General features: G+C 39.6%; 1 long non-coding RNA gene across 2 annotated transcripts; it reads left to right on the top strand.

The window, feature by feature from the left end:
* The first annotated feature begins 1,588 nt into the window (after positions 1-1,588).
* Positions 1,589-6,957, top strand: LOC123130680 (uncharacterized). 2 transcript variants are annotated; one of them, XR_006463974.1, is made up of 6 exons: positions 1,589-2,130; positions 2,397-2,464; positions 2,588-2,684; positions 3,981-4,547; positions 5,984-6,144; positions 6,260-6,957. It is a non-coding gene; the product is annotated as an uncharacterized lncRNA (long non-coding RNA). The 2 variants fall into 2 exon arrangements; XR_006463973.1 differs by having other exon boundaries at positions 3,981-6,144; positions 6,260-6,956.
* The last annotated feature ends 306 nt before the right edge of the window (positions 6,958-7,263 follow it).

Below are 7,263 nucleotides of genomic sequence, written 5' to 3'. Positions count from 1 at the left end.
CTACGCGCTACTCGCTAGCGGCGTCAACTGGGAAGGGGTGGCTAGGGTTTGAACAGGGAGGAGGAGACATGACTTGCGTGGATTTTTCGTTGCTTGCGTGCGTGGGTATGACGGTTTTGCTAGTTCTTTCGCCGGATCGCATGAGGATCGGACCACGTAATTAAGAAGAACGAATCACGTTTGGGGTGGAACGTACGCAGGGAAAACCAACAGCGCACGGGAGGGAAGCTCGACGAAGGGTTCGACGACGTAAGACGGGAAATGGAACGCTGCGTTTCTTTTAGTTATTATTAATAATTATTTTAATAATAATAATTATTATTATTAGAGAATTAGAGATTAGAGATAGAGATTAGAGATTAGAGATTATTTGTTTCCTAAAAATCTATTATTTGTTTCCTAAAGCAAATTGCATTAATGAGAGAGATCCGTTGATTTGGCTAAGGTAGGAAAGAATCTATTATTTGTTTGCTAAACAAAGTTGCATTAATGGGAGAGATCCATTGATTTGGCTAAGGTAGGAAAGAATCTATTATTTGTTTCCTAAAGCAAATTGCATTAATGAGAAAGATTCGTTGATTTGGCTAAGGTAGGAAAGAATCTATTATTTGTTTGCTAAAGCAAATTGCATTAATGGGAGAGATCCGTTAATTTGGTTAAGGTAGGAAAGAATCTATTATTTGTTTCCTAAAGCAAATTGCATTAATGAGAGAGATTCGTTGATTTGGCTAAGGTAGGAAAGTTAGATCCGTGAACTTTTGTCATTAGGAAAGTGTTGAAAATAAACCGTACCGGACTACCAACTCCTCCAATAGGTTTTTTTCGCTGGTTAATTTTTGTAGGTTCTTTTCGCTGGATTGTCTTGGGTGCAATCGGAGGTTAGGCCCTGGAATGCGTGAGGGTGGGTGGGGGCTTCGGTACGCGGTTTTTTCGGTTCGTGGCGGCTCAGTGTGAGGTGGGACGAGGTACCAAAAAAAACATGGAAGGTGGGACGAAAAAACCTGGAAGCGAGACTACCAACTGCTCTATTAGGAGTAGAGATGAAATATCCCAACTTCCCTGTGATTGATGATTGCATTTTTATTTGACATGGATCTGTCAAGGCTACACAAAAGTGCATGAAGGATTTGTTTTTTAATAATGGGAAGGAGAAAATCAAATGGTATGGGATTATGAGAGGAAATAAAACCGGACGAAAATAAAGCCGGAGTATCAGGTTACCAACTGCTTCATTAAGAATCTACTCCTAATGGACGAGTTGGTTGAATAGTCCTCCCACTTTCGTCTGGTTTTTTTTCGTCCGGTTTATTTTCGTCTCACCTCCCACCACCACTCCCACGTTATTTTTTTCTTATTCACACTTAAAACCGAATCGTGTCTGATACTCCTTCCATTTATTCGTGCTTGCTTTGGCATGTGTCGATTTAATTCAATCATGTAAATATTTGGTAATTAAGAATTCAAAAATAATACCATATACAGGAGATCACCTTCCAAACAAATCACCTCCCTCTCCGATTTATTTCTCCCACCAATCTCCTTCCATACTTAGCTCCGCTCGGAAAAAAATACAACCGTCGAAGCCACCGATCTCTTTCCATACTTAGCTCCACCTTCGCTCCCTCCCACACACTTTTACGTAGCCCAAGAAATCCTCTCGCACGATCCTCGCAATAACTACAGAATATATCCTTCCCCAATTATCGCTTTCCTTGCCCGAGCGAGATCGTGGTCCCTTCTCCCCTCCTCCCTCCCACAGCTCGCTCAGGTTTTCTTCCGCTACACCTATCCTCTTCCGGCCTCTTCCTGGAGCCCTCGGCTTCGTGCTCGTAGGAATCGGAGGCGGTGACGCTCGACGTTGTCACGTCGAGGCTGGATCTAGGGGACAGGCAGGCGGCGCTCGTCACGGGAAGAGGAGCATGTAACTCATGGAGTCAAAGCTTGTGTGGGGCCGTTTGGCGACGCTCGACCGCGGCAGGGAGGCGAGGACGCGTGAACGCATATGTGCCTGCTCGCCGAGCGTCGCGACGTTGACGGGCTGGGGCTTGATGTCGAGGCCCTCCGCTTCCTGCACCTCTTCGTGTCGATGGCCAGAGGCACACACCGGTACTAGAAACACGATGGCCAGAGGTATACCGTTACTGGAAACACAATCCTGAATCTCTTCCGTGTATGTTCCCAAGGGTGTGTGTTTAGTTGTTTACCTCGTATCTTATCTTTGTCTATAGTCACCAATAGGATTAGAAGTCTGACTGCGCAGAATCTGTATTAAACAGTACATGCCCTTATTATTTCTAACATAAAATCTTGTTTTGTTGACAGTAAGCAACCACCTAATTTTAGGAAGTACCGTGTGGTGGCAAAAAAACTGATATTCAAGACTTCGTTTTCTACAGATGATGATCCAAAATGCATAGAAACATGGGTAGAGATGGGAAACTGTGAAAGCGATGGGAACTATCTGGTACGAACAGTGTCATCATCTTATAATGCTTCATCTATGTACACCATAATGATGCATCTTACGTATCTATCTATTGTATCTGAAACCTTAATGCAATTAACTGTTGATTTTGCCCTACAACAGGAATACAGGATTGAGCGATCTAGCAGATACTTATGAACTTCTGAAGCTCGGTTGTTCAGATTATCATGGATGAGATGATAAGGAAGCGCCTGATATAGTAAGTGTCGATCTTCCGGTCTTGGCATTTTTAGATTCCTTGAGGTAGCTCAACAAATTTGCTGCAATGCTTTGTAGGATCATTTTGCAGATTTTACTGAAATGGTACCTGGTTTGAATTTGGTTATTTGCTCTATTTGTTTATTTATTTTCCTAGGAACAATCTGCTGTTACAAGCTTTGCTCTTAATTTTGATGTAAATCTCATGTTACCAGGTCCGCCATGACATGAATGCACCGTTGTCCCACTATTTCGTTACACCGCAGTACTCATATTTTACTAGCAATCAGCTAATCAGTGACTGCAGTGACGTTCCCATCATCATGGCTCTGCAAATAGGTGTCCGTGTAATTAAATTAGACATGGTGCTAAATTCTTCTAAAGATGATACTGATATTCTCCATCGAAGTACTGAATATGACTTCCATGGATAGTACTCATATTTATGCCTACCAATCTTTGTAAGTGTGGAACCTATATAATTCTCTTCGTATAAAATACTACTCCATCCATCTCAAAATACTAAAGTTGAACTCAACCAGCGATACTTATTTTGGGATGAATTGAGTACTATTTTGGGAAAGGCATCTAGCTGAGTTTTAATAAAACTCTTCAGATTTGTATGTTGAGATTGTCTTCAGCAAATAATATTTCTATGAGATGTAGATTAACGACAACTAACAAGGACTGCCATGATTAGAGCTACGATTTTGCCCCATGTTTTAGTATGCATTCTTGCAAGCAACAAAGGTAAGGACATTGGCATCATGTAGTTTCGGGTAGTGCATGGTTCTATTTAATTAGTTTTTTCACAAAATGGCTAATGGTGCTGGTTGATTAAATGTGTATGTGCATGGAACAAATTGGTCAGAACTGACAACATCATTAAATTCAGAAATTCTGATACAAATAAAGAAGGAGAACAAATGAGCTTCGTATGAATGAGAAAAGTGAGAATGAGCTTCGTATGAATGATGCATGACAAAGTTATCGTATTTACATGCCTGAGTACAGTATATCCTATACACAATATTGTATAGTTCAATGTTAAGTGAGTAAATATACATTTGACACCAACATGTTTGGAAATCCCAAGTCAATCTATTATTTTATAACTACAAAAATTGGTGATTACATGAAAGCATATATAATAAATTCAATTCATTTATCGAACATTTTCTGAACGGGATGTGGCTGCACCGAGATGGCCTGAGCAGGGGAGCACGACGACAATGCTGACACTCTCTCATTTGATTTCAGATTACTGTGCTCACTCCTATCTCTCGCTTGCTTGCAGGCTTTCAAAATTGAAGTTGGGTCGCCGAATTGAGGCCAAGGCCCATGTTGTTCTGCATTTTTACAGATGGTCTTCTGTGATCAAATTGGCGTCTCAATGTAAGGACTGAAGTGATATAGTTATCTTGTTTCAGTTGTTTGCTTTTGCTTATTGATAGAGATAATTATTCCCTATTCAGTAGAGATGCTGTCCAATGAGAGAGTGTCCATGGCGATTTTATCCCGTCCACCCAGCAGTATGAAACGAGCACACACATATGTGTTCTATTCCATCCACCTAAGTTTATGAATCGATCTTTCTTCAAGATATTTATGGAATTTCACCGGTTTCTATGATTTAGTGTTGTGTTGTCAATGTCATCAGGCTCTGGATGATTAGCATTCCACCAACTATATTCCATATATATATATGTATTCTTCAGTTCAACAAGGATGCTGATATGATGATTGAGGAAATGAAGCTTAGAGTTGTCTACACATTGCCCAGTGGAAGCTCAGACAACAACGGAGTTACATCTTTGGCATACAGGAGCTTCAGGAACTTCAGGCAGGGCACTATGATTTCTCGGTGAGATTGGCTAGCTTTATGTTCTATGTAGGAAACATATGTTTTGCTAATAAATTTGTAGTGCAAAGGCTAACTGTATCTGCACAAGAGCCGAACCTGAAGAAGTTGAGGGCCCATGCAGCGATTTCAGAACCTAGGGAAAACTAGACTGACTGGTCTTCAAGAAATAAAGGGCAACAGTAAAAAATTATCCATTTATATTGAATTAGGAACAATCTTCTAGCACACACATCTGGTTTGACATTTTGACATTTATATGGATAGAAACATGAGCAGACGCCTACGACCAGACGCCATCGCTTCACACGGTCGCCTTTCGGCCATAAGATTCACCGGCGGGGTACTTGGAGCAGGGAGCCACGGATAGAAACTGACACACCTTATATGCATTATGCGGAACAATCGGTACTACTTGTTTTAGGAGTATGGTTCAAAAATTTGGTACCGACAATGATTAGGTTCCAACGATTCAGTAACCCTTATTTATATGCAGGATAAATTCAGTAGGAAAAGTAACCAACAGAATCTGGGTACAATAAAATGGAAACAAATTACTTCTAGCCCGAACATTAAATTCCAGCATAATTCTTTTGTGTCATTATGTGTGTCTGGGTGTAACATATGCAACTTTGAAGGTGACGCTGGCGAGGCATTACTATATCTTTCTAAGCTTCCACTCTGTGTTATTTTGTTTGTTCTGGAGATTCATAAATATTTCTATTTTCCGCTTCAGTATTCACTGAAAGGCTGGACTACGTTTACCTTTTGTTCTTTAAAATGGTAGTGTTTGTAATTCGTTTCCCGACATTTTGTGCATCTTCTCGATTCTGGTGGATTGAACTCATGTAAGCTAGCTTTGTAACATTTGGCTGCACGTATAAACTGATCTTAACACATCCGTTTGGACTTTTGATTTTATTTTGTCCTCGTAATTTGCAGATTCACATTTTTCCCACCTTTTTGTTTGTTAGTAAAATACTTTAGAACTTATATACTAGCAATAGAATATTAGGACAAACTTTGGGTGGCACTAGGTGCAGCAAAAAATGGTGCCATGGCAGCGGAATTGGACTGACGCTACAGTTCCCACTTTTAAAGGTTCGGTTGACCTTTTCCATGTCATTTATCTTGTGATTGTAGCCCATTTCTTTTGTAAGTGATCAACATTAATACTTGGTTTTGTTACTCAAGGATGTTGGACACTGGTTAAGTATTACAGGCGGATTATGTTGGCTTAGTTTGCTACAATTTATGCCCGTTAAGAGAATAGTGGATACAACTATAATATCTATGTAGTGCATTTTTTAGTAATGTAGAAGCTTCTAAATTATTGACTGTGAGTATCTCACACAAACTTATCTACTTTTTCTATGCTTTGTGATTCTATCGTGCCCTATCTTTAGAAGTCACTCTGATTCAGTTAATTCAATGCCCAGCAATATCATCAATTCAACAAGCAGTTACTCGAAATTCCATCGCCCCAAATGGCATAGGATACCTCGGGCGTCCAACTTCTGGCATAAGTTTTTGTGCATTCAAAAATTTAGGAACCTGAACCACAAGGGCAAATGGAAGGCACCTTTGATCGGTAATCCAGGTAACCTCAGCTTCCCCACTACTATACATCCAGACTTCTGCCCGTTTATCTCTTCTGCTAAACTATAATATAGTGAAGCATCAAAGCTCATACGATTTTTCCCTTGTTTGTGCAGAGTACATGGATGATTCTTACACCTATGCTTTTGATAGGCTGATGCACATTGGCGTTGAGCCAAGGTAGGTTAGTGCTTCACAAGGACCAGCTCTAAGCATGACTTGTGCAGATATGGGAAAGAAGCCTAGGTAGGCCTCCTTTCTGAAGAAAAAATATATATGGGAAAGAAGACTAGATGAAAAATCTTGGGGAAGACTTTGGTGAAGAAGAACAAGGTGAATTTTATCTGTTCAACAAAATCAAGTTTGTTCCTGCACTTTGATGTTATGAATCACTGTGTAGTAAGCAGGAGTGCTTCTCAATCAATATTTTATATGTTTGTTAGAAATTGAAGAAACAAATATCTATCTGGCAGTCTATAATGGGTTTTGAGGCTGGTTCATTGCTACACATATAGTGGAGAGCTTCCTAAAAATTGGAGGGGACTTGTTGTAGCCTTATAATGTATTATCTCGGGTATTACATTTCTCATTCCATTTGCCAACATTTTGAATGAGTTTAAATGTTAGCACTCTTAGACAATTGACAATGTTTATTCAAAAGATTATACTGCAGTTCTACGTGAGTTTCTCATCATAATTCTTTAAATTTCAAATCAGATACAAGTGCAACAAAATATAGACATGACAAGCTACTGAGCTCTCACATTTGAATGCTAATGTTCCTTTGTAGACATGGGTTTATTACCATGGTGCTAGCATTAGGTTCAACCTTCTAAACTTTTTTTTGCTTTTCTTTGTTATTTCGTGTCTTCTTGCAGTCTATTTTCTATTATATAAAAGTAGTATTTTTCCATTTAGCTTCTTCATGGTCAACAGGATTCACTAATAGCATGGGCTGGAATTCGTATTGGCTTTGTACAGAGGAATAGCAGTTTCATATTTCTCATACTTGCTTTCCATGTTATTCTCTTGCTGGCTCATAGTTTCATCAATTTACAGTAGCAGGCTTCCAACTATCTTATGGTTCTATATTTTGTGCATTATTTATCTCTCATGCATA

This window comes from Triticum aestivum, chromosome 6A, assembly GCF_018294505.1.
Source record: "Triticum aestivum cultivar Chinese Spring chromosome 6A, IWGSC CS RefSeq v2.1, whole genome shotgun sequence".
Classification (NCBI taxonomy): domain Eukaryota; kingdom Viridiplantae; phylum Streptophyta; class Magnoliopsida; order Poales; family Poaceae; genus Triticum; species Triticum aestivum.
This window is presented reverse-complemented; position numbering and strand designations above follow the sequence as displayed.